The sequence below is a fragment of the Amblyomma americanum genome, chromosome 7, assembly GCF_052857255.1.
Source record: "Amblyomma americanum isolate KBUSLIRL-KWMA chromosome 7, ASM5285725v1, whole genome shotgun sequence".
NCBI classification, from domain to species: Eukaryota; Metazoa; Arthropoda; class Arachnida; order Ixodida; family Ixodidae; genus Amblyomma; species Amblyomma americanum.
In genome coordinates this window covers 68,583,657-68,611,552 of record NC_135503.1, presented here as the reverse complement: position 1 = coordinate 68,611,552, position 27,896 = coordinate 68,583,657, and the positions used below count along the sequence as shown (strand labels likewise).

Sequence of the window (27,896 nt, the reverse complement as noted above, 5' to 3'; positions counted from 1 at the left end):
TGAAGTAATTAATGAGCGGTCTCCTGTTTTGGGTATTGGTGTAATCTTGGCACATTTCCAATCATTAGGTAACTCTGCTCGCGACAAGGATGTGCTAAATAGTAAACACAAGTATTTTGAACACCATTCGGCATACCTTACAAGGAAGGCGTTTGGTATGCCATCAACTCCCGGGGATATTTTAGTATCTAAGTTAAGCAATAATGACAGAATGCCTTCTTCTGATATGCAGACATTATCGATAGGAGGACAATTAGCGGGTAGGTTGAAACTTGGTCTTATACCATCGTCGTTTGTAAACACAGAGCAAAACAACTCATTAAAAGACACTGCTAATGCTTTATCGGTCACTGTTTCATTATTTATGAAAAAATGGGCAAGGGCTCCTTTTTTGAAGAGAAGTGGCGCCAAAACTTTACCGGGGAAGAAAGGAGAAAATTCTTCATAGAAACAGTGTAGAAGTGTTTTTTTGGCTTTACTGATACTGTATTTCAGCTGCAAACGTAATGCGCAAAGCTTGTATGCATTAGTTGCCGAAGGGCACCTGCGATGCTGCTTTCTAATTTTTTCGGCTTTTCTTCCCAGGCGTACAATTTCTTTTGTTTTCCAGGGATTCATATGTTGTGTTCTCTTCAGCCGCACGGGAATGAAGCGCTTGATGCACCTCAGAACAAGTTCTTTGAAAAAGCACTACATGTCGTCCACGCAGCATTCAGTTGATTCAGCAAGAAGGACAAAGTTAGAGAATGAACTATCTAAGGCATCTAATATGTCGACGTCACTAGCACGTGAAAAGATGGGCACCAAACGTTCTTCCTTTTTGTTTTTTGTCACATATTTGAGTTCTAAGGTTAAGCATATCATTTTGTGGTCAGATATGCCCTCAGTAACAAGTATTTTTGGGTCACGCTGAAGTAGGCTACTGCTGACCAGGAAAAGATCTAATATCGAAGAAGTGTCGTTCAGGATGCGGATTGGTTGCTTTACCAGTTGTGTTAAGCCGTGCAAAATTATTAGGACAACAAGTGGTTCAGCTGCTCCAGACAGGGGATCGGGAAATGGGCCGTCCCAGCAAATAGAAGGAATATTGAAGTCGCCGCCAAGTAACATGTCTGAAGAAAGACTTTTGGTAGAACATAGAAATTCGCTTAGTTCATCAAAAAACGTACTATCGCTATTTGGGGGCCTGTAGAATCTGCCTACGATGAAGTTTAATTCTTTTAGATGTACTTTCGCGATAACACATTCAATCGCAGGTATGTCAGGTAGACGTGTTACATTTAGCGCTTCTTGAAATATAATTGCCACACCACCCCCTCGGGAATTCCTGTCTTTTCGAAACATACTGTAACCTGGCGGTGTAATCTCGTCGTCGCGAATGCTAGAGTTTAACCAAGTTTCTGTTACAATTATTATGTGCGGTTTTTACGCTGATACTATGCTTTCCATGTCTTCGGATTTATTTATGATGCTCCGAGCATTAAGGTTGATGCATCGAAGAGGCTTTTTATTACAAGTTTCGGTTCAGCTTTGACGGCTATGCCTGCTTGCTTGTTTGCCAACACGAACCCTTCTATTGCTGTCTTCGTCCCATTCAAACAGCTCATTATTTATCTTGATTTTGTCGTAGAGCAGTACAACAAATACAGCCAAGTGCAGATTATCAAGTACTGTGTTTAAGATTGGCGGTAGAGTCACTGAATAATATAAGTTCATATATGTGAAGCAACGTTGCGTCGTTTTCGCTATATGCATCCTAAATGTAACCGCCTGTGATACCATGATGCAAATCTAAAAGCTCGGGTTTTTATTCCTCACCAGTCTCTGACCATTTCTTACAGTAAATCGTCTTATTCCGCAAGCTAAGCGCAAGCGGAGGCGATGCAGGCCCAATTACATCTTCCTACACATGCAACGCATAGTATATATACGCTGCGAGAAGAAAAAAATTCGGGGGGGGGGGGGGGCACTTAGACGATTTAAGCTCCTAAAAAAATTATTGTCACGTACGCCATACATACAGTTTGTTCAATTGACGACGCAGCTCACGCCGAGACAAATACAAAATTATGATGCAACTTGCCGGGACAAACTCCGAAAGGATCATGCTTCCACATGCTGCGAATTAATTGCCTCCTAGTATAATACATATATAGAACAGAACAAAAAGGCAGACCGGACGAGCAGTATACTTCGCTCCTTAGCACTTGTTGCATGTGCTATAAGCAAAGAATGAAACGCGAACAAGACCGCTGATGTCACAACATAAAAACACGGACATATTAGCTGCTGGAGGGGAAATACAAGCGAGATTGATTAACATTTCTTTGCGCCTTCGAAGTTAAAATACCTTGAGGTAGCACTGAGCGTCCCCAAGGTAAAACCTTCTTATTTTGCTGTCCGTGGCTCAGTTGTCTTGTTCATGTTTCATTTCTTTCCCATAGCACCTTTATGTGCTGCCGCATGTCAACCTTTAACCCTGAGACAAATGGCTTCCAGGAAACAGCGATTAAAAGGCTTTCACGTGACATCCAAAAGTTTATTTCTCTTGGAGGCTTTTTATTTCTCCTGCGCGTCGAAATTCGTTGCGATTTACAACTATTTATCATGCTAATATGGTTCTCTACTTTTTTTTTTGTTGCAGTAGATTCAGAAGACACTGCAGCACTCCACGTTGTATCTATACTGCACGCATGCATTCATGTTTCGTAGTTCTATCTAATATAATTTTCTCAGGATTTCATATGTTTCAATGTTCTCAAAGTTTTATTCCAGGACGTGTGTTAAGCTTACAAAACACGTAGCAGGGGAAAGTGAAGCTCAGGAATGCATGCGGTGCAAACTGTTTGGATGTATGCGGAGGTCGGCGACACAGACGAACTTCGTCTGCTTCGGTGAAAGCTTCGCCTATACTGTAGCATGCGTAGCATTGCCATCTGTTTGAATAGCGTGATTTGAGCGGCAAGCACAATTATCCCTGATATTTCCTGGCGCCTACATCTACTGTCTTCTCATTTAGGGCTCTGCAACCGGGGTGTACTTGCTCAAACAGGCGGAAGGTTAAGTAGCAAAATCAGAAACGCGCCTGTGACAAGCGTTTCTGATATGCGCATATAATCCTTCACAACCAAACTTGCTTCAAAGTGCAGAAAAGCACACGCAGCACAGCCGGAGCTATCATCATCATCATCATCATCATCATCATCATCATCATCATCATTATCAGCCTGACTACACCCAATGCAGGGCAAAGGCCTCTCTCCCATGTCTCTCCAATTAACCCTGTCCTTTGCCAGCTGCATCCATCCTGTGCCTGCAAACTTCATTTCGTCCGCCCATCTGCCGCCCCCTGCTACACTTGCCTTTTCTTGGAATCCACTCGGTTACCCTTGAGGACCAGCGGTTATCTTGCCTTCGCATTACATGCTCTCCCCAAGCCCATTTCCTTCTCTTGATTTCGACTAGTATGTCATTAACCCGCGTTTGCTCCCTCACCCACTCTGTCCGCTTCCGTTCTCTTAATGTTACACCTATCATTTTTCTTTCCATAGTTCGCTGCGTTGTCCTTAACTTAAGCAGAACCCTTTTAGTTAGCCTCCACGTTTGTGCTCCGTGGGTGAGTACCGGTAAGATACAGCTGTTGTACACTTTTCTCTTGAGGGATATTGGTAAACTGCCTCTCATGATCTGAGAGAACCTGCCATATGCGCTCTACCCCATTTTTATCCTTCTAGTTATTTCCCTCTCATGATCCGGATCAGCGGTCACTAGCTGCCCTAAGGTATCCTTTACCACTTTCAGCACCTCGTTGCCAATTATGAACTGGTGCTCCCTTGCTAGACTGCTCAACATTACTTTAGTTTTCAGCATAATTTTTAGACCCACCGTTCGGCTCTGCCCGTCTATCTCATTAATCATAATTTCCAGTTCACCTCCTGAGTGACTCAGGGGAGCAATCTCGTCAGCGAATCGCAGATTATTTAGGTATTTTTCAATAACTCTTATCACCAACTGTTCTCAATTCAGACCTCGGAATACCTTCTGTAAACAGGCGGTGAATAGCATTGGCGAGATTTTGTCTCCTTGCCTGACGCCCATCCTTATTGGAATTTTATTGCTGACTTTATGGAGGACTATGGTAGCTGTTCAGTCGCTATATATATCTTTCAGTGTTTTGACATAAGGACAAGCCAAATCTATGAAACGTTATTTGCCAAACAAGCCCTTGCTATTCACGTCCGGGGACTTGAAAAGAGTTAAATTGCGCTCTTGGCCTGTTCTTGCATGCCCACTTCTCCATCCAAGTGCATAACACTGGTATTAACGGCGCTTTGTAAACACCAGAAACAGAGAAGCAGGAAAAAAAAAACACGAAAAAAGGGACATTCCGCGGCGAGAAGCAGTTCGAAGAAGAGGAGGGGAGGATGGGCCCTGCTTGAAGTGCGGGTGACGACAGCGGCGCCGCTTCTTTCTATGCAAACCGAGAGTTATAGCATATCGTTAGCGTGCTATCACCGGGCTAGCCGGGTTACCGGTTACCGGGCTAGCTAGCGACATCTGCGCATGCGCCGCCACTTACCGGTCCGCTAGCACTTTACGGAATCTAGAGTTGCGGACAGTTAGCGTTCACTCGTAAACATGGCGGCGCCCTGCACGGCCGCTTCGGACTAAATACAGCACCGCCGCCGCGCTCTTAGGCACCATTTCTCTGTATACATGAAGGCATTCGCTTTTAATTTGCAAACTTTCACTCATACGTTGAGGTTTGAGTAAAAACTAGGCCATGTTTTTGAGATGATTTGCAGATTTTTGAGCAGTTAAGCCTAGCTATATGTCGTGTACATAGCCAGATAGCAACGACTACACTGCAGCACTTGTTTTGTGCCCGTTTTAACATTTTTCTATATTTTCATGATTTCTTTTTTTGAAAAAAATAAGACTGGTAATTCCTTTACTGCATTGATCAAGAATTGCAGAAAATAAAAAGTTTCTCAAGCCCGGCGGTAGCGTGCTTTAACTTACTATCACTAGATAGCGCCACTGTGTTTACATATAAACACATATAGAATATGATATAGGATAACTTTAATGAGCTCTAGCGCAAGTGCTTGTGTGTGGTTCTGATGAGTACATCTCCGCAACGGTCAGTTGCCCCTATTCCAGGGCTCCGCTGGATGCTGCCGTCAGCTGAGCTCGCCGTATCAAACCGATCTGGTCATCGCGGCAGTAGCTGGAGAGCATACCCAGGCCTTCCATTGCTCCGTACTTGGGTTTGGTATAATTGGAACGATGTCGCATTTTTGACATGTTATGTGATATAGTGTCGGTTTTTCATGGCACCACGGACACTAGTTTTCGTAAAGTGTGGGGTGGATTTTACTTAGTATGTTTAGGTTTGGATATGACCCCGTTTGTAGTTGTCTCCATGTGACAGCCTCTTCTTTGTTTAATGATTTGTGCGGTGATGGGTACCGCATCCATGGCTGCCTTTGTAGTTGTTTAGTATGGCCGAGTATTCGTGATGTACTGGCAGGGACTCCTCAAGATCAGGACGATTTAGCCCGTACGGCAAACAGGTGTCGTAGTTGCGCTTTTTTACAGCGCTCGCAACGCAACGTGCGCTGCGTATGCAAGATTACTAGGTCTACGTAGTGAAATTGTCTACTGGCCAGGGTAGACAAAGATGTCTAGCTTCACGGGCACATTTGAAAAGCCGCTTAGTTGGCTGTTAGCTGAAGTGTAGGCCGGCGTCCGATAACACGGTAAACGGTAACGTAAACACGGTAACGACATGCTATAACTCTCTAATAGGAGCAGCGTCCGCTTGCGGCACTGTATAATTTTCGAGTATACTGTAGCATTGAGGCTCTACATTTATTTCTACTATACTATTTCTACGGACGCCAGTAGGCTATCATGGAGGATTGGACCAACGTTGGAATGGATGCTAGGGACCCATGGAGTTCTTCCCTTCTTCAATGTCACTACAATGTAGGTGGGGAGTGGCTCTATTTTCTGCTTCCCACTGCGGGCATCACTGCTCAACGGAATGTAGAGGATGTAGAGCAAGCAACACAAATCTGCCAGCAGAGGCTTTACAGCCAGCTAGGGTGCCTCGATGCATACGCCCCCTTCGCAGGGTGCGCGCGTCGAGGGTGAGCGCAATCAGGGCACCCTACTGCCAGCTAAAGGGGCTTTAACTGCCAGCGCGACGGCCGCGACGCCAAGCGACGCCTCCTCAATTCGTTCTCAATAGTTTATAGAGAGTTCCGAAAGGTGGCGCTAGCTGCCTTCATAGAGTGGTTTTGCTTTTTAATGTCGCTAAACTCTTTGCTGGTGTCCCGAAATCTCCTGATCATTTACCGCCGCTGTTTTGTCTCCGGGGTTGCCATTCACACTGTTTTATTAACCGACATTCTTTTATGTTAGGCTGTCCCTGCTGAATGAGATGTAACTCGAGAGCCAGCTTGCATTCGAGTATCGATGAGCCACGTATCAGTGTTCACGAAGCCAAGTAAACATAAATTATTCGCGTACCTGAAATAATGCAATGCAAGTAAATTTTCAGTAATGAAGCAAGGCTGTAAGAGAAGTCTTTTGCCAGTGTATAAATTATATGAAGAGACTGCTGGGACTTAGCAAGCATTTGCTGCAGAAATGCGCTGCAGTAATGTAAGTGATTGCTGGCGGCGAGTTTTGAAAAGAAAAAACGGGCACTCCTTTGACTGGCCCTTTTGCGTTGTAGTGAGGCTGCAGCGCTGCGGTGCGGTGCGGGCGTGGGAGCTTCAAGATATGTGACAGAAATTGAATATTGCGCCTTAGAAAGCATTACGAAAGAACTGTACAGCTAGGTTGATGTAACGCTTAACGGACGCCTAACACTTGTGCTCCTGTGGCCTAATGGATAAGGCGTTGGTCTCCGGAACCAAAGATTGTGGGTTCAAGTCCCACCAGGGGCGTAGTGTCGGCAAGCTTTTTTTTTATTCCCCAATCCCAATTGGTCGTTTGTGATTTTGTGCACACGACTGACTGCCTTCATGTTTCTTTATTTTTTCTTTCGCCGCTCGTGTCTCAGCGCGAGCTCACGGCCCTTTCGTTTCACTTCGTATCCGGAAACTGCCCGGCGGCAGTATTCTTACCACATATTCCACGCTGTTCGTGGGATTATAAATTCCAACGTCTTATGTGCTCTTCTACATAGAATACCATACTTACTACTGTAGGATTGTTAGCAAGCCATATAATACACTGTACCACATAACTGACAATAACCATATTTAACCCTTATTTGCACGACGTTTGCCTGATTTGGCGGCGACCTCTTGATATGCCAACCGTTCGTAGAACGCAAAAGTTCTTGTCTCTGGCTCAGCGTTTAGCGGTCCCAAAACCTATAGAGGTTGCAGCGTTTCGTTCATGGCGTGGGACGCAACATGCATCGAAAACTACATTCTAAACCCACTAGCTTTCCTATAGCTGGAACATGTTTCTCAGCGTTCCGTTAACACTCGCGCAGCCGGTGGCGTCGGTGGTATAGTGGCTAGCATAGCTGCCTTCCAAGCAGTTGACCCGGGTTCGATTCCCGGCCGACGCATGTTTTTTTTATTTGTGAAATATTTTTGTGTGTCTAACGTTTCGACGTAGAACTCTTTTTTTAAAGATGAGGATAGCGTAATGCGGGACGCTATTGGTTATGGCGAGCACATTTATCGGGCGGGTGAGTGGTTACGCCCTGCGCTCCTCAGCATTACGTGGGGGTGGTAAACATTTATTATGTACAAGGAGGTGTTTGGGCGCAGACCCTATGGCCCAGGTCCTCACAAATCTAGGTGCAGCTCCTATTCCGGAGCCCCAATGGCGTCTAGCGCCGCTCGCGCCCTGGCGACCAAGGTCCGTTGGGACTGCACGTCATGGCAGCTGAACAAGCGCCGCCTCCCAGGCCTTCCTAGAAGTGTGGGAGATGAAGGATTGGGAAGGATACGGCGATTGGAAGGGCAGGCTCAGACCATATAGAAAACGTCCGAGAACGTCGCTCCGCACAACCTGCAGCCACCATCAAATTCTGAACTTAAGTTTTTCAGTACTGCCGGGCGCAGCATTGTATTTCTAAAAATTTTGAGAAGAAGCCGTTCGTCTGCTCTCCGGATACCCTTACAGGGTTCCGGAAGGCGACGATGACTGTCCTTATAATATGTAGTGATGTCTTTGAATGTAGAGATTGGAGTATGCTTCCTGAGCAAGTGTGAGTGCCTGGGGAGAGACGTCCGAGACACCATCACAAACTTGGACACCTGGACACAAGCTCTCACAAAGGACGTGGCTGGGGCCACATCCACAATCCCTGACACCCCAAATGCAGAGACGGCAGATAGTCGCTTACTATACCTTTGGGGAGCCCATGCCAGCCTTCAAAAAAGGTGGCTCGCTCACAAACACAATAGGCCCCTCAAGCGGCACATAGCCGCGCTAGTGTAGGAGATTGAAGCCCATGCAAGCCAACTGGCACACCAGCAATGGGGCCAGTTGTGCGATCGTATGAGTGGCAGCCTCGGCCTCAAAGACACGTGGACTTTTCTTCGTTGCTTGCTCGAACCAGGAGGCATGAAAGCCATGCAAAGGAAAAATGTCAACCGCATTCTGCACAAGCTCCCTCTACAGGATGACGTCTTGTTAACCGCTCTTAAAGCACAATATCTTACCACAACTCCACCTACCGCGCTCCCTACTTACACCGGCGGCCCCAATCCTACAATAGATGAGGACATTTCTACATGGGAAGTTAAAGCCGCCATGCAGAAACTACGCACCACTTCGGCCCCGGGGGCAGACAAAATCAACAAGATGCTTAGGAATCTGGACGAGCGCTCCATACAGGCTATAACAGACCTATTCAACAGGTGCTGGCAAGATGGAGCGCTACCAGCACAATGGACGTCCGCCCGCATAACCTTTATTCTGAAACAAGGCAAACATCTAGATATTAAAAACCTACGCCCAATCTCCCTCACATCCTGTCTAGGCAAACTGTTCGAACATGTGGTCCTGGAACGCCTACAGAACCATATCGACTATCACGGCCTACTCGCCCACACGATGATTGGCTTCCGCAGTCATCTGTCCACACAGCACGTTATGCTTCAGATTTCGGAAGAGGCCCTCCACCCCCGAAATGCAAAACGCACGCAAGCAATACTAACTTTGGACCTAACCAAAGCCTTTGACAATGTCAACCACTCCGCCATCCTAGAAGCGCTCTCGGCACTAGGAACCGGCCCGCGCACCTTCAAATACATTTCAGCTTTTCTAAGACACCGCGCAGCAGAAATCTGCTTCGGGTCTCTCTCCTCTCCAACCTTCGCACTCGGCAGCAGAGGCACCCCGCAAGGGTCAGTCCTCTCGCCGCTGCTCTTCATTCCCATGGCCAAGGCGTTAAACGCAGTACCTAATCTCTCGCACTCCTTCTATGCCGACCACATTACACTTTGGACAACCACAGGAAATGCCGGAGCCATAGAAGAAACATTGCAGGCCGGTGCCGACCTGGTGGCAACGCATGCTGCAGCCGTCGGCCTGGCCTGCTCCCCTGCCAAATCCGAGTTTCTCATTCTTCGGCCACCTAGATGTAGGACAGACCTAGGTCCCCATCCTCCAATAAAACTCATGTTGTACGGCACCTCCACCCTAGAAGTGGAAAAGGTCCGAATCCTAGGCATCCTACTCCAGAGCAACGCAAGAGCACCGCCACGATAACCAAACTCACAAAAACCGCCCATCGGACCATGCGGCTCATACGACGAATAGCCAACCGACACAAGGGAATGAGAGAACATGACCTCCGTCGCCTAGTTCAAGCATTCGTCGTCAGCCGCATAGTATACTCTCTCCCATATCTCTTCCTCCCGAGAGCGGAAGAAGAGAAAATCAGCGCCCTGATTCGCCAGTCATACAAGACCGCACTCAACCTCCCTCGACGCACCTCCAACGAACGGCTCTTACTCATGGTCATACATAACACACTAGCGGAGCTACAGAAACTCACCGGACGGCGCAACTTGAACGTCTCTCCTCCACCCCTACATGCCGCAGCATCATTAAGAACCTAGGTCCTAACCCAACCAACACCCTACGGCCTACATACCCTGCCCCCGAGGCCACCCAAAAGCTTCTGACAGTTCATCCACTCCCAAAAAACATGCACCCAGTCCACCACCAAGCTCGACGCGCAGCAAGAGCTCAGGCACTACACAAATGCTATAACCAACACACGGAGGCTGTCTACGTAGATGCCGCGGCATACACCGCTCAGCCGGCCTTTGCCATTTCCGCAATCGGCCACAATCTTTCACCTCTAGCAGCTGTATCGGTCCTAACGCACACCTCGCTAGAAGCCGAAGAAGCTGCAATTACCCTTGCGATCTCCTCCACCACTGCCACGCTCGTATTTAGTGATCCAAAAACCGCGATAAGAAACTTTGCAGAAGGGCGGACGCATGCCGTCGCCCATAAAATTCTGAACTCCTCTCAGCCCCCCCCCCCCCCCCCCCCCCGCTAGGCCCATTCAACTCATATGGGTCCCCGCGCATGCGGGCCATCCCGGCAACGAGGCCGCCCATGACACCGCTCGAGCGTACGTCACCCGAGCAGGGCAAGCCGCCGAGCCAGGGAGCGCCCGTGACCGATTGATCACCATACCACCAAATTTCACTCCACTACAGAGAGCAACGACTCCGCTATCTTCCGCCTCACAAATCCCTCACTAAATTAGAGCAGGTGACGTGGCGCCAGCTACAATCTCGCACTTTTCTCTCTCCCGCCCTTTTAGCACTAATGCACCCAGGGCTGTTCTCTCCAGAGTGTACCCTATGCGGAGCCCCAAGAGCTGATTTCCATCACATACTATACATATGGTATGAGTTCCAGCAGCCGTCAGAGTGGAAACTCACTGACCTAGAGCGATGGCGGGTCGCGGTGTCCAGCTCCGACCCAGCTGTCCAAAAGCAGCTGGTGGGCTGGGCTTTGGAAGTCGCCGGACGTCACCGACTGCCGGCCACTTCACGCGACCAAGAGCCAACCCAAGAATAGTTTTAGACATGGCTCAATATTTATTAAAGTTTACCACTACCACCCGGGGAGAGTGCGTGCGGGCTGCCTGATCGGATAACTCATTGCCCTGGAGTCCCTGGTGGCCGGGAGCCCAGTTGAGGTTGCAGTTTGGCGGGTCGCTGGACCGACAGCAATTTTGTAAGATGCGCCAAGCGAGAGGAGGTGTCCAACCCAGCTCATAGTTCCGACAGGCCCCCTTCGAGTCGGTAATGATGTGTTTCACTTGTGGGAGGGAGAGTGCGAGTGCAATCTCGGTTTCCTCCGCGTGTGTTGTGCTGTAGGCGCGGAAAGTGAGTCCTGCCACTGTGGTGGTGTCGTGGCCCACTACTGCGGTGAACCCCCCCCCCCCCCCCCCCCCGGTCGGTCAACAATGCGGCGACCGGATGGCGTTTGTGATAGGCGCGTATATTGGTTGACGAGATAGGCGTCTCGGAGTTCCCGATAGGTGTTGCCACCCCCAGGTCCAACAAACGGTGGTTGGATGTGGTAATGGGAAAGACAAGAGCCCGTTCGATGACTCTGTGGAGCGTGACCTCGAGTGGGTCCTCGTCGTGTCTGCGCATGTGAAGGTAGGGGGTTGAGTAGAGAATTCTACTCGTTACAAAGGCATATGCCAGCCTCAAGACATCTTTGCTTCGTTACCCTCCATGCTTGTTGGAGACTCGGCGGACCATACGGCCCACCTGATCACCATACATGTGGAGCTTTCCGAGTATTGCGTCCGGTCTGCGTTGCTAGTGAATAAAGAGACCGAGGATGCGGATCTCCTTGGCCTGTTTAATCGGACCCGAAAGGAGTGTGAGGTGAATTGAAGTGTCGTCCCGAGGAGAGGGTCGAATGTGGACAAATTCTGATTTGGTGGGAGCACACTGGGGACCACAGTATGCAGCGCAAGTGTCCGCTGCCTGTTCTAGACAGGTCTCCATGTGTCCAAGATTGCTTTCTGTTGCCCAGATAGAGATATCCGCATATAGGGCATATCGGATGCCGTTGCTGGAGCTTAATTTTGAGGGAAGGCCTTTCATTGCGAGGTTGAAGAGGAGGGGAGATAAAACCGCACCCTATGGTGTACCCTGGGATCCGCTGGTATAGGATCCATGTTTCTTGTATTGTACTCGAATGTAGGCCTGCCGTCCTGTGAGAAATTGCCAGATGTATCGGTATGTATTCTGACTATAGTTGGTATGTTGGAGGTGGTAGAGTATTGCTTCATGTTTCACAGTATCAAAGGCTCCTGTCAAATCCAAGACCAGGACTACCTTGTCATTGTGAGGGAGTTCTTTGGGCTCTAATATGTCATGATGGAGTTGTAGAAGGATGTCTCGTGCTGATTTCTGTGGTCGGAAACCAAACATAGTGTCTGCAAAAGTGTGATGTGTTTCGAGATAAGTGGACAACCTGTCTCGCACCATAGTCTCATCGGTTTGTCGACACAAGATGTGATGGACATAGGGCGCAGGTGCTCCACATCAATTGGCTTGCCTGCGTTAGGAATAAACGTCACTGTTTTCCAAGCTTCCTCAAACGGTCCTCAAACAAACAGGAAGAACGCCGAATGGCGGTCCACAAACTTTCTGGTGTCGAGAAAGGTCAAGGCTGTTTTCCAATCCGGGGGCAGAGGAATCTCTCCAAGCCAGATGTGGTTGATGAATTCAAGGAGGGTACGATAGGCTGTGTGACGTTCCCACCTGTCGGGGGTCAGTCACAGAATCTACGGGTCCTGCTGAAGCGAGGAGAAATGAGCCAACAAAGCGGTAACCCGGCAAAATAATATTTATTCTTCTCTGCCTGTAGGCGAAACTGGTAGTCCGCTCACCGCTGGCTTTCAGGAGCCTCTGGTTGTAGGTGCGGCAGATCGGGGCTCCACTCCAATCGTCTCGCGTCGGCGCGCCGCGGCTAATTCGGCTCTCCCGGGGTCTGCCTCTCTTCCCGGCGTTTCTCGGCTGGCGGCGCTGTGACAGGCCGAGGCCACAGGACCCTGGGGCGTTTCGGCTGGCGGTCAGTTTGCTACGGACGCTGAGGTCCGGCTTCGCTGACTATAGACCAGCACGATATCTTGCGTCCGTTCGCCTCGCCCGTCTCTGCTCGACTCCTTTCCTTTGTCTCCCTGCCCCCGCCGCGTCTCTGCGGAGATTCCATTTCTCTCTCTCTCTCTCTGGGTAATCTTCGCCCAACGGTTTTTCGTCGTCGCTGCTCACACAGCCGACCAAAGCCACCCGCCAAACTTCTAGGAATCCGCGGCTGTTACGACGGGAAGGCCGATGGCGCCGTTGGGGATGGGTCGAAGGGGATCAGGTGTCCCTCGGAGGGCGACACTTCTCTGCAGTCAGTCCGTCCGGTGCCAGCCGCCGACCTCCTCCGCCACCTCGAGCCATTACGCAGCCCGTCGTGTCCGCTGCTAGTAAGGTCGCCTGTCGGCCTGCACACACAAACGCACAAACGAACCCGTCTTCGCGCGCCGGGGGGGGGGGGGGGGGGGAGCACGGCGCAAACCGCAGGGAAGACTGCGGTTGCATAGGGCACTGCGCGGCGCAGCCTCTCCTCTTTAGCCGTCTGGCGGTTTTTGCACATCTGTCTTCTGCATCGCCCGCCGCATTCCCCATCACCGTCTTCGCCGACATGTCTGGGTCGATAAATTTGAAGGCAGGGAAAATGTCTTGGGCACTGGTCGCCTGGTTAGTTCTTTTCAGCAATGCCGGGGCCTCCCGTATGCGGCCCTTCACAACCCCCTCTTCTTACAAAAAAATTTTCTACGAAAAATTCGTGGACACCTCACTTTCACACCCGGCAGTACGTAGCAAAATTCGCAACTCAATCTTTTAGCCACAGTCACAGTGCAAGTACGGCAAAACCGCTAAACATCGTCCTCGCGCACAAGTGGCACCAGTAGCATAGTACGGCACAATGTGGGCGGACCCTCAGTCCTCTCCAGGCAGAGGAGTAAATTTCACACGGCGGGCAACTCTGTCCTTCACGTAAACACGCAACCACAGAAAAGCCACGGGAGCAGGCAAAACGAAACGCTCTTCCCATTCTATTAGCATGCAAAAATATAATGGCAGCAGCTCGTAGGAATATGCTAGATTGCCAAAACGTATTAGAGAGTTTATAAGTGATTATGGAGGGTATATAGGCGGCCCGCGACTTCTTAGGGCGTAGTCGTGGGTTGGCGGAGGTATCATCAAATCGCGAGTCTCATCATGATTGGCGAGCTCGAACAACACCTCTGGTGGGCCGCTCTGCAAACCATTTTCGGAGTCATCGATTGGCGGAGACCCGGAATTCACCGTCACGCGTGGTCGCGCCGAACTTCCTAGCGCAGTGGGGGAGGCTTCGGCACCTCCGGCATGACACAGCCGATCAACATGGACTATCTTCTCGACTCCAGTCTGGGTGTGGCGAATGCGAGCGGTCACGTTGGACAGGCTCTTCACTATTCGATATGGGCCGACCCACTGTGGCGACAGCTTTCTCGCGAGACCCTTTGTTGGGACACCAGCACGCAGATACACTCTATCGCCTGTCTTGAAATCTGCCTACCTACTAGCGCCTTCCAGACGCCTTACTCTTGATTCTGCGGCCGACCGGAGGGCCTCTCTTGCCGTCTCGTGTGCGTCACTCAATCTTTGCGCGAGCTCAGCCCGGTAGTCGTCTAAGGTGCCATAGGGGCCTTTCGGTTCCTCGTATGCGGCCCCGGGGAGCACTGGTTGCCTTCCGTAGAGTAGAATGAAAGGGCTTTCCTGAGCTCCATCGTGCACGGAAGAATTGTATGCCGATGTTGCGAACGGCAGCCAAAGATCCCAATCATGCTGATCCCTATGCACATAGTGCGAAAGGATCTTAATCAGCGTTTGGTTCAACCTCTCGACGGCCCCGTTGCATTCAGGGTGGTAGGCTGTCGTCTGGAGTTTTTTGACGCCCAGCAAGCGGTAAACAGTTTGCATCAGCTTTCCAGTGAAATTAGTCCCTTGGTCAGTGAGTTGCTGTGAAGGAACTCCGTGACGCAAGACCACCCCTTCGACAAATGCCTTCGCCACAGTCTCAGCCTTTTGGTTTTCCAGAGCGAACGTTTCGGCATACCGCGTCAGGTGATCCACAAATACGAGAATGTAGCGCTTGCCGGAAGTCGTGCTCGGCAAAGGCCCTACGATATCTATGGCAGCCCTCTCGAACGGTCTGTGTACGTCCTGAAAAACCTGCAGTGGAGCGGGTTTCTTTCCTTTCGGGATTTTTCGAAGCATGCAGGATTCGCAGTTCCTACAATACTGAGCGATGTCCTTCCTCATGCCAGGCCAGAAATATCCTTTGCTTAACCTCTGACGGGTTTTTCGGAAGCCTAGGTGGCCCGCGTTGGGTATGTCGTGATGCAGGCGCAGGATTTCCCCCTCATAGAGGACGGAACAACGCTCCGACCCGTGTCGCGTGCCCTCTCCTTGATCCTTAGAATACCTTGCTGATCCATACAATATCGGCCAGCTTCCTTTCCCTCAGAGTTCTCACACCTATCTACAATTTTCCTAATTGTCGGGTCACTCCTCTGCTCATCGTGTAGATGAGCCCTCTCCACCGAGGGGAAGAACTCGGTTACGAGAGTTACGGCAGAGCGGCTGAGCGCATCAGCGTTCTGATTTGTCTTCCCCGGGCGATGAAGGACTTCAAAGCTATATTCCTGTAGCAGCAGGTTCCAACGAGCCAATCTAGAGCTCGGGTCTCTAACATTCATTAGCCACCTCAGCGGTTGACAGCCAGTAATAATTTTGAAAGGTCGTCCGAAGAGGTAACAACGAAAGTGGCGCACTCCCCACACCACTGCTAGGCATTCTTGCTCGGTCGCACCGTAGTTCTGCTCCGCCGCGTTAAGCTGTCTACTCGCGTAAGCGACCGGATGTTCCTCGCCATCGTGTATCTGTGACAAGACTGCGCTGAGGGCATGCCTCGATGCATCAGTGGCTAGTATGAATGGTTGGCTGAAATCTGGGAAGCGAAGAACAGGTGCTTCCACAAGTTTGTCCTTTAGTTCCTGAAAAGCTCGCTCAGCCTGAGAAGACCACAGAAAAGGTTGTTTGCTCGTTAGTGCGGTCAGTGGCTTGGCTACTGCAGCGAAATTGGGAATGGGACGCCTATAATAGGTGGCAAGACCAAGGAACTGGCGGACTTCGGTTTTGCTCTTCGGTCGCGGAAAACTCCTCACGCACTCCAACTTCTCTGGATCAAGCCGGACACCTGTGGCCGAAACAAAATGTCCCAGGTACTTAACCTGTGGTTTCAAGAACTGGCACTTGGCCGGTTTCAGCTTAAGGCCCGCCTCGCTAATAAGACTGAACACCTGCTTCACATCCCGCAAGTGGCTCTCAAAGGCCTCGCTGTAAATAATGATGTCATCGAGGTACACATGACAAAGCTTGCCCAGTAGCCCAACGAGTATGACGTCAGCTGTTCGCTGCCATACTGCTGCGCTGTTTACTAGTCCCACTGGCATACGGTTCCATTCGTAGTGCCCGAAAGGAGTGTTGAAAGCTGTTTTTTCTTTGTCTCGGGGATCCATCTCTATCTGCCAGTATCCACTCGCCATGTCCACAACAGTGAAATACTTCGCTTTCCCAAGCTGCGACAGGGTTTCGTGGATGTTTGGTAACGGATAGGGGTCAACCCTAGTGACCTTATTAAGGTCTCTATAGTCCACCACGAAATGGTAGCTTCCATCGGGCTTCGCCACCAGTAAGGCTGGTGCGCCCCATGGTGACGTAGAATGCTCGATGATGCCGGCCCCAAGCAAGTCTTCTATCTGTGTTTCCATCTCCTCCCTTTTTGCGAAAGCGATCCTATAGGCTCGACGGTAGACAGGGGGAGCGTCCCCAGTGGGTATCCGCTGCTTAATGGCCTGGCAAAGCCCGAGGTCGGTTCTGCTGGTTAAGAATATTGAGCTATTCTCCAAAATTAGACTTTCGATCTCGATCCTCTGCGGTTCCCCAATGTGCGAGAGCTCAAACATCCTCAGCAGATTATGCCGCGCACCTCCTGTTTCCTTAGAGTTAACGTTTAGAATCGGCTCGTCCACCTCCACGTCTACCAAATCCCCGAGTAGCTTGTTTTTCCCGAGGCGTATGTCCTGAAGGGTTAGGTTGGCCACCCTGACGGGGATAGGCTCATCTTCGGGTGTTGTAATTAGGGCGGGCGCTCCCACAAGTCCATTTACCTCCAGTCGAGACACCTCTATCACCTTCATCTGTCCGCCTGATACGGGCGACAAAGGTCTACAGGCCAGAAGGCACTCACTCATCGCCGGAAGCACCGTAGTCTCGATCAGCGCGACGGATATGCTCCCTTCGGGCCCACCGCACGCGTTATCCCGTATCGCGGGCCCATCGCGCGCCCAGTTATCGATCGAGATATAAACTCCGGCTACCCGAATCATGCCCTGGCTGAACAACATGTCGATCCGTTGGTCTCTTAAGATGTCCTGTCCGATGATGCCGGCCACAGGCAGCATGACACTGTCGTCGCACACAAAAAACTGCTAATGAACGAGTGGCTTCCAAGTGCCAAGGGTATGCGGTAGACGCCGAACGTGCCTATGCGGTCTCCGGTGATGCCGATAAGGGTTACCCGGCTCTCGCACCTTTCGAACACATCCCAGTTTGAGTCTATACACGCCAGTGCGCTGCGCTTTAACAGGCTGACTTTGGAACCTGTGTCCACGAGACACTTCACAGAGCTGCCTGCCACCTTGCACTCGACTATCGGGCTCGTCTCCCGGCACAGATTCACCACTGCTTCGCACTGCCCCCGTTCGCCCAGGTTGACGACGGAGGCCGTACTTAGTTTCCCTGCATCTTTGCTGCCGTCTGGTCCTCATCGCGACGGTTACTAAACTGGGTCCTCGACCTTTGCTTAGACCAGCGGGGCGTCTGACGTGTCCGACCGAAGCGAGCGAAATGTCCCGGCCTGCCGCAAGAAAAGCAAACGCCGAAGTTATCGCTCTGGCGGGGTTCCCCATTCGATTCGGGCTGGTTGCGCATTCGGAGGCTTTACTCTAGGACTCTTTCTAGGCGTTCCAAACGCAAGCCGAGTCCGCCCTGCTCCCCCGAGTCTTCAAGCTGCCTGACAGCCGCAGCGCGTGTACGGGAAGTCTTCTCAATTTCCTCCTCTCTGACCGCCACTTCCACAGCGTCAGAAAAGTTTTGTGGGTATCGCGACAGAGCGAACCGCCGGACTGGGTCATGAAGGCCAGTAAGGAACTGGGAGAGAAGTTGTTCATTTAGTATCTCGTGCCTAGCACTTTTCTTCGACGTGTCCTCGCCATCAACGTCCCTCAAGGTCTCCGTCCCGAGTCTCTTCAAACGGCTCGCGAAATAGCGTACATCTTCGCTAAAGTTCTGGCGCGCGTTCAAGAACTTTTCAACTTTTGTGCTCGCCGGTTCGTTATCAAAACGCTTCAATGCGAGCGCTTTGAAAGATTTGTAAGTGGCAGCGCTAGCCACCTCCTCATCTCTCCATTCAAAATCCTGAGCCTCCGCGACCATTTTGCACCGCGCCATCCCAATCGTTTGTTTTTCCTGCCATCCTCCCAAGTTCACCACCTGTTCTAAAATTTGAAGAAAGTCCCTGATTTTGGGACCCGTGTCGTCCCCTGTGAACGTCGGAATCATACCGCCCAGCATCAGTGCACTTGCTCCCAACGTTCCGTCGTGAGCATTCTGTGATGGCGGTAACGACATGTTGGCCCCTTTCTCCTCAGGTGCAAGGGTAAATGGTCTCGCACCAAAACTTCAGCAAGATCCCACCGCTGCCACCACTTGTGACGTTCCCACTTGTCGGGGGTCAGTCACATAATCTACGGGTCCTGCTGAAGCGAGGAGAAATGAGCCAACAAGGCGGAAACACGGCAAAACAATATTTATTCTCTGCCTGAAGGCGAAACTGGTGGTCCGCTCACCGCTGAATTTCAGGAGCCTCTGGTTGTATGTCCGGCAGATCGGGGCTCCACTCCAATCGTCTCGCGTCGGCGCGCCGCGGCTGCTTCGGCTCTCCCGGGGTCTGCCTCCCTTCCCGGCGTCTCTCGGCTAGCGGTGCTGTGACAGGTCGAGGCCACAGGACCCTGGGGCGTTTCGGCTGGCGGTCAGTTTGCTACGGACGCTGAGGTCCGGCTTCGCTGACTATAGACCAGCACATCTTGCGTCCGTTCGCCTCGCCCGTCTCTGCTCGACTCCTTTCCTTTGTCTCCCTGCCCCCGCCGCGTCCCTCCGGAGATTCCATTTCTCTCTCTCTCTCTGGGTAATCTTCGCCCAACGGTTTTTCGTCGTCGCTGCTCACACAGCCGACCAAAGCCACCCGCCAAACTTCTAGGAATCCGCGGCTGTTACGACGGGAAGGCCGATGGCGCCGTTGGGGATAGGTCGAAGGGGATCAGGTGTCCCTCGGAGGGCGACGCTTCTCTGCAGTCAGTCCGTCCGGTGCCAGCCGCCGACCTCCTCCGCCACCTCGAGCCATTACGCAGCCCGTCGTGTCCGCTGCTAGTAAGGTCGCCTGTCGGCCTGCACACACAAACGCACAAACGAACCCGTCTTCGCGCTTCGGTGGGGGGGGGGGGGGGGGGTGAAGCACGGCGCAAACTGCAGGGAAGACTGCGGTTGCGTAGGGCACCGCGCGCAGCCTCTCCTCTTTAGCCGTCTGGCGGTCTTTGCACATCTGTCTTCTGCATCGCCCGCCGAATTCCACACCAGCGTCTTCGCCGACATGTCTGGGTCGATAAATTTGAAGGCAGGGAGAATGTCTTGGGCACTGGTCGCCTGGTTAGTTCTTTTCAGCAATGCCGGGGCCTCCCGTATGCGGCCCTTCACAACTGCATCCGGAAGGTTCTCCAGAAGTTTGACGGTAACCCTGTCCGGCCCGGTGCAGTACCGCGTTTCATTTTGGCTAGGGCCTCCTTCAAATCATGGAGCTTGTAGGAGGCGTCCAGCTCCAGATTTGTTTGCCCTATGTATGAGCATTGAGAAAGGCGAGGGTCCACCGTGGTACAGAGATATCTGTCACACAATGTTCGGGCCAGTGGTGTTGTAGTGCTGGGAAAGTTATGCATTGCACGCTGGAGGTGCCGCGCCGTTGCTGCACGCGTTTGATTGGGGTGAATATATGTGCACGAAACAGACGCCAGGTGTTACATCGATCTTAAAAACTGTACATCTACAACCAAAAATTTAACTTTAACCCAACGTTTCAAAGCCGACTCGGCTCCTTCATCAGGGGCGACTGAGGGCAGTAGCTAGCGTCTTTTAAGTACGCTAGCCTATGCCCTCAGTCACCCCTGATGAAGGAACCGAGTCAAAAGACGCTAGCTACTGCCCTCAGTCACCCCTGATGAAGAAGCCGAGTCGGCTTCGAAATGTTGGGTTAAAGTTAAATTTTGGTTGGAGATGTACAGTTTATAAGTCTTCAAACCCAACCAGACAGGCAAATCTGTCAAAATGTTTAGTTGTCAATCCTGTTGCATCGATCCACCCAGGTAGTGTCGGCTAACTGAGCGGCCTAGTCGACAGCCTTGAGGATGAGTTCAAGAATGCGGTGTCTGAGTTTCTTGTGTTTCTGCTTTTTCCATCGTTTGGTGAGACGGCGGCGGGCCTCCCAAAGATGGAGAAGATGGAGGGGAGAGTTGTCATTAGAGAGGTCACCCATTCTTGGTATCTCGAGCGAACAATGTCGGACAGAGGAAAGTGTCGAGTGGAACTTAGTCCAATCGGGAATATGTGCTTGCGCTGTGTGGCGTTTAAGGGGCCGTGTGTAAATGGTCATATTAATGATGCAGTGGTCACTGCCAAGGGTGTCTTGGGTGTTAAGCCAGTCGGCGTGCCGAATATTGCATGTAAGGGTCAAATCGGGGCATGTATCCCTGGATACCTGGTTTCCCATGCGAGCGAGGTTGGCCTGATCGGTATGGAGGGTTACACCGAGAGTCGAAATTCCGCCAATTTTCTGCCTCGGGGTTCCTCCCTAAGGTAGCCCCATTGCCGACATGGAGCATTGAAGTTTCCTACAATGAGTAGTGGGTCGCGTCCAGCTACATGCATTGCTTCTGTAAAGAGCTTAGAAAAAGTAACGTCTCTAATTTTTTTTTTTTGGGGGGGGGCAGTATATATTAAGCACATGAATCGAGGGGTCTTTGCTCCGCAAAGGTAAGACCATGACCAAGCCATAGGAGTATTCGGGGGTCGATGGGAGGGTGACCTCTTGTGCTGTGTAGTCTTTGTGAACTAGGATGCAGGTTTGTGTGTCCCTCTGGAAAGTCATAATTAGTGAGTTTGGTGTTGGCTCCAGGCTCCTGAAGGGCGACCAGGACCACGAGGAACTCAAAGGTTTCAAGGTAAAGGCGAAAGTGGGCTCGCTTCTGGTGGTCCTTGAAACTTTTGCAATTCCACTGGGTCTTTGTGAAGGGATGTGTTTGTGTCGACGCTCGCGATCTAGGATTGGGGGCCATGATCAGAGGTTGAGGGGGTGAAGGATGCTGCTGTGTTAAAGAGGTTCGATCCACTCCAGCCCGAAGCAGTGCGGATGGCGCATTCCTCGTTATTGGAATCGTCAGTACGACGAGAGAGTTTTGTGGGGCGTGTGGGAAACCTGCGGGGTCCTACACGTTTAGAGAGACGTGGGTGTTCGAGAATCCATTTCTGGGTTGACTGATACCGAGTGAGTGATGCAGGCCGTTATGCCATCCATCTGGGCGCCAACGACAGCATTTATGAATTGAGGAAGCTGTGCAGCAATGTTTTCGATAGCGGCCACTCGGGCCTCCAGGGCATGAGGGTGCGCTTCTGTCGGGGGAGGGTTACCCGTTCAGTTATCTAATCGTCGTCCTCCGTAACGGAGGTCATAGGGGAAGAGTTTTGAGTGGGGCCAGAGCATTAAGTCTGGCTTCGAGCTTCTCATTCTGTGCCCGGAGAAGAGCAAGCTCTCGTTAAGTTCAGCTTCGACGGGCGATGGGTAGTTAGTGGAGGTGGCAGAAGGAGGAGAGCACGGGGAGGACTGGGAGGCCACTCGACTTGCCCAACTGCCCACCTGTGATTGTTTTGGCTCCCGCTGGGGGTGCGACCGATGACGCCTTTTGGCTGACGTGGCCCGGGCGCTAGGTTCCCGGTGCCGGCGCTGGATGGCGCGGCCTTCTTGGGTTGTGATGATGCCAGTTGCTGGCGTCCCTTGTCATTGTCCTGCTTGGAGGTGTTGGCGCGATCCCCTACTTGCGCGTCTTGATTGGCACCGCCGGGTGGCGTGTTCGCCGCCTTGTCCGAGTGTCTTGGTGGTGGTGGTGGCCTTTTAGCCCGCTTAGAGGGCCGGCCAGGTGAGTGACGTTTTCGGAATTTTCCTTTACATTCACGGGAGCTGGTGAGGTGACTACCCCTGCAAACAAGGCAGGTTGTGTTGCAGTCGTGCGTGTGCCATTCCCTCTTCAGTGGCGACGACATTTTGGCCGCATAGACCACAGCGTTCTTGTACTGAAGCCGGACAGATGTCGACTCGATGACCCAGTTCACCACACCGGTAGCAGGCTCGGATTGTACGTTTGTACTCATGAACTGGGGCAAACTCGCAGTTGTAGTGCACGAAACGGGGGACAGTGGAGCCCCAAAAAATGAACACGGCTACGTTGGTGATTCCCAGCTTGCGGATGGATAAGAGTTCACCACCAGGCCACTGGATTTTGGGTTGAAGTGATTCACTAGTTTCACGGTTGTGCACCGTGATAACCCCACGACACACATCACCAGTTAGTTTTCCATGTACACGCATGACAATGAGGCCCTGACTGGAGGGGAGTTGAAAGTCAGTGAGCAGGCGTCGGACCACCTCTTCTTCTTGCGTGCCACACACCACTAGGTTCTGTTCTCAACTAGGGGAGATAGAGCGTTGAGCTGAGTTGGTCGAGCGTAATGAGGGAGGGCAGCGCCCAACTTACCGGCTTGGAAAGCTGCTTTTAGAAAGACCGTCGTTGTAGGCTTGACCACTACGACATAGTTCCCGGGTTGCATGCGCACAGGTGGTTTGGGCACCAACGAAGATGCCGGTGTCTTCTGTTTCTTCGTAGGCGTCTTGGAGGAGAGAGCGCGATTCTCGCCTTTCGGTGAGTTAGGTGTGGAGCCTGTAGCCGTGGTCCCACCCTTGCCTTGTTGGAGACGGCGTCGCTGCATAACTTGGAATGCGGCCTCTTGCGAAGGTGAAAAAGCTTCCGCTGGGGCCGCAAGGTGACTTGGGGGGGGGGGGGGCTATCTTCCTACGATAGAGTCCTAGGGTCGTATCCGTGAAGAATTTAGGTGGACATGTTGTCACAGGTGCGCCGAGCGTGCTCCGCCACCAGCGTCCGGGGCGCTGAAGCCGTTAGGCTTAGCACCGTGTCCACAAAGCAGACGAAGAAACACTCGTAAATTGGCGAAAATTGCGCCCACCTGGATGAGAATGATGTGTCCAGATGACGGATGAGTTCACAGATGTAATGAGCACATTGGTTTGGGAATCAAAGAAATATTTCCGCGGCTCCTGCTAAAAGTTGGCGGAGCCGATGCGCTGCACGTCCAACGCGGCCGCGCGCTCCCAGCGTTCCCTCAGCATTAGGACGCGAGATCGAATGCCGGCTGAAGCGGCCAAGTTCAAATTTAATATAACTCTATTGCCGTGGATACAGAGGCCCCTCCGCTCCCTCAGTCTGACCCTAGAGGTCCTCCAAGGGAGAGTGAGCCTCGCAGTGGGACGTCATTCGCAAAGCGTCCCCTGGCAGACTGATTGCTCTAGCTTTCTGCTAGAACATCCCAGGTTTCTTTATCCATGATTCCATCAATATGCCCGGGAGGATCGCGGCATTTCCAAATGAGATGATCCTGAATAGCTGTTATCCCGCATTTCGTGCAGAACTTTGGAGGTTCCCCTCACTTTTCGTATAGGTAAGGGGTAAAGAAACGGTTGGTTTGTAACCTTCTACAGTATCGGCACTCCTTAGGTGTGAGAGACCGATCTGGAGGTGGGAGGTCTAGTTTGTCATCCCTGTATTCAGCCATGATTTTCATGTTCGTGATGAGCGCGGGTCCATCGACCCGGGTAATAGTGATTCCACGGCCTCCCGGCGGCCGCTTTCTGATCGGAGAGAAGTTTGAAAAAGTCTGTGCGGAGTGCGAGATTAGTCAAGCATCTTGTGATGGCAAGACTTTTTTAGCGCATGCTTGAAACATGCATCAGCTACGTTCAGCTTTATCAGCTTAGAGTGCGCTAAAGAAGTCTTGCCCTCACAAGATGCTTGACAGTGTTAACTTGCAGGCTGCAAGACTAAAGGCTGCTGGATACCCAAAACTGTAGCTGGTCTCGGTCGCGGAAAAAGTTTTGAAGACGTTCATTAAAGGGAAGCCTTCTAATGCGAGCGAAAAAGATAAGAGACCTGTTGTTTTTCCATATATGCATGCCTTGTCGCACAGGCTAAAAAAAGGGGCAAAAAAGTAAGGAGTTCCCGTTGTATTTTCCGCGCCCCAGAAACTCAAAAGCATGTGTGCGAAAATCAATTCCGGCCAAGAAGAAGAGCACGACGCATGGTCTTGTGGCGTGAGGCACAGGAACTCATTTGTGGCATGTGTTGAGGGCGTGGTGTATAAAATACCGCTGTCTTGCAGCAAGGCCTACGTCGGCCAGACAGGACGGTGCTTAAGTGAGAGGTTGCGGGAGCACAATTACAACAACTCTCTGGTCAGTGCCCCTGGCAACCTCATAGCACACTGCGCTGAGCACAAGTTCGAACCTCTACTGGAAAGAACGACGGTTCTTCTTAAATCAAAGGACAAGACCACAGGGGATTGTGGGAAGCATTTTGCATGGCTTCAGAAAACGAAGGTGCTGGGTTCGTTAGCGACCCGTCTTTGGTTTTAACGAAAAAAAAGAAAAATTGTTTTTAGCTGATCATGTGTGAAATTCATGACTTGCTAGGATAGCTTATATCTCGCATGGTGTAGCTGATTGCATTGATATCTTGGCTGGCTCTAACGCTTTTATGTTTGTGTGTCCCATGATTTGATGCGTATAAATATGCGCCATGTCGAAAATAAACTCAGATGAAAGTTCGCGCTCGTGTATCGTGGTGCTCTTATGTGGTGTTGTCCCCTTGTCTTGATTGTAGCGCCCCTCAGTCTCAGTATGTACAACCAACTAGCCCCCTACAAAGCTTTACCTATGCATCGATTCTCGAAATTCTTTTTGAGACAGCATCTGTGGGACATAAAGAATCCATCTGAAGTGTAATCGGCATCCGTTCAAGCGGTATTTCGCAGCCCATTTAACCTTCGTGCCCTTACCATTCACATAGTAGCGAACGCGTCGAGGTCCAGCGGCTTAACAGCAGGATTTATCCTCCCCCTCACAATAAGCTCAGCACTGAAGACGCAGTAGCTCTGTGACTTATTCAAACCAACATATTCCCAAACCTATACAGATAGAGCGATATGTACCCAATGACATATCGTGGCGTCTACGCCTGGTGCGTCGACGCGCTTCCACATCTCGTGGGGGTGGGGCTGCAAACCCCAACCTTTAAAGACGCCTTGCACCTCATTTGAGCGGTGCGAGGTACATCTGTCCGGCGATGTCCTGGCGTGACGAGACGCTCTCGTCCAGCAAGTTCGTTCAGCAGCCGTGGCCAATGGAGTCCTGGAACGAGGAAGCCACCCTCTCGACTACTCCAACGAGATCAACAATCCCGTACTTCATCCTCCTCCAAAATTCAAGAGGCCCGTGTACTGTGCGATGTCAGTGTACGTTAAAGAACCGCAGGCGGTCGAAATTTCCAGAGTCCTTCACTACGGCGTTGCTCATAACCTCAGTAGCTTTGGGATGTTAAATCCCCATAAACCACCTCGTCCTCCTCCTGTAGGGGTGCGTGTAAATTCGAAAATTTCCAGTATCGAATAAGATATCCTCCTATTCGATTCGTTGAACGAATCGAGTGGTTCATACTTAAAAGTGTTCGAAACGAATCGATTACTATCTCAGGTATTCAATAATTTACGAATAACAGGCACGGGGTCCGAATTGGGCACGACATACTTTTTTTCGACGGTTGTTTCATAAACAGTGCCCGCTTCGACGTCGCAAATCGTGCTGCTGCGATGTGTCTCCGCACGTTCAGAGTCGCGACGTGGTCCATTCGTGTGGCTAAGTTCATGATGTTCAAGCATATGGTCTTCAAGGTTGGGCGACTGGCACGGTTTGATGAGGTCCAGCAAATCCTGCCTTCATGTCTGATATCGGAGGCCATGGCTCGTATATAACACTCGTCTCCCTCACCAACTGAGACGTATATAGTGCTAGTTTGTACGGCGTCATTGTGAGTATCAAAATGCAATTTTCCAAGGCACATGTAATAGCCAATTTGTGCTGCGTGCTGATATACGCGCTTTCTGACAGCTACAGCTTTAAATTTGTGTTTAGCGCCGCCGCTAGCGATCTGCTATTTCGCACGAGTATTCACTTCGTACGAACATCCGCAAATGTAGCGAGAAATCATACATATATCCGATTTGTATGATTAAAAACACATAAATATTTTCAATTTTCAGTCTGCTGCAGGAAAGCACGTATAGTCGCGGCCATAGTTATTGCGATGTACGCAATGCAATCTTTGCCCGTAAAGTTGCGATTCTAAGTTATTTCCTTTTCTAGGAATGATTCCTAAAAAATAATGCTAATGCGTATGTGTAGCGCCATCTTTTCGGTGTAACCTGAGCTATTTATCTCAATTACTGTGGCAGCCGCTACATGGAACTACATGTAGACAAATATGTTGTCACTAGTCGTCTGCGCATTCTACTTTGAGTGAACGTGGAGAGATGGACGTTCACCTCGAACACCGTGTAAACATAAAATTCTGTGTGAAACTTGGCACGACAGCCACACAGACGTATGAGCTCCTTCGTGAAACTTACGGCAACGAGACAATATCGCGGGCGCGAGCTCTCGAGTGGCACAAGAGGTTCGTTTCGGGGCGAACGTCGGTGGAAGACGACACAAGGCAGGGGCGCCCTTCAACCTCACAGGATGAAAACAACGTGGCTTGGATCAGGGAAATCGTACAGCAAGATCACACCATTACCGTCCGCATGCTATCAGATACTCTCGACATTAGTAAGACAACAAGCCACCAAATCTTGCGTTAGAACTTGGGGAGACGAAAGCTGAATGCCAGACTTGCGCTGCGCTGTCCCTCACACAGGGCCAGAAGGACACGCGGGCATCATATAGCGCTGATTTGTTCTCCGAGGCAGAACAATACGGTCCTCAAACAAACAGGAAGAGCGCCGAATGGCGGTCCACAAGCCTTCCGGTGGCGAGAAAGGTGCGGCAACAGAAGACCAAAGGAAAGACGATGCTGATAGTTTTTTTCGATGCCAGATGTATCATACACCACGAGTTCGTCTCACAAGGGCAGACGGTGAATCAGGAGATTTATATCCGCAAGCTCCAACACATGCGTGATGCACTGCGACGCCGTCGCCCTGACTTGTGGGCATCTGGACAATGGAGCCTTCTCCACGATAACGCAAGGCCGCACACTGATCTCAGTGTTACAAAATTTCTCGCCAAGCACAGCATTACTGTACTTCCCAATCGCCATACTCGCCTGACCTCTGCCGATGAGATTTTTTCCTGTTTTCTCGTGTGAAGAGTGCCTTAAATGGTCCCTGGGTGGGTAGCGTGGAGGCTATTCAAGACGCCACGACAAAGAAGCTGACAGCCCTGCCAAAAGAAGCGTTTTTCAACTGTTTCCAAGACCTCAA

At 51.0% G+C, this 27,896-nt stretch overlaps 2 non-coding genes across 2 annotated transcripts; both read left to right on the top strand.

Moving 5' to 3' along the window:
• The first annotated feature begins 6,886 nt into the window (after positions 1–6,886).
• Positions 6,887–6,959, top strand: TRNAR-CCG (transfer RNA arginine (anticodon CCG)). The gene has a single exon. It is a non-coding gene; the product is annotated as a tRNA-Arg (tRNA).
• A 563-nt stretch (positions 6,960–7,522) lies between these two features.
• Positions 7,523–7,594, top strand: TRNAG-UCC (transfer RNA glycine (anticodon UCC)). The gene has a single exon. It is a non-coding gene; the product is annotated as a tRNA-Gly (tRNA).
• Positions 7,595–27,896: the final 20,302 nt, after the last annotated feature.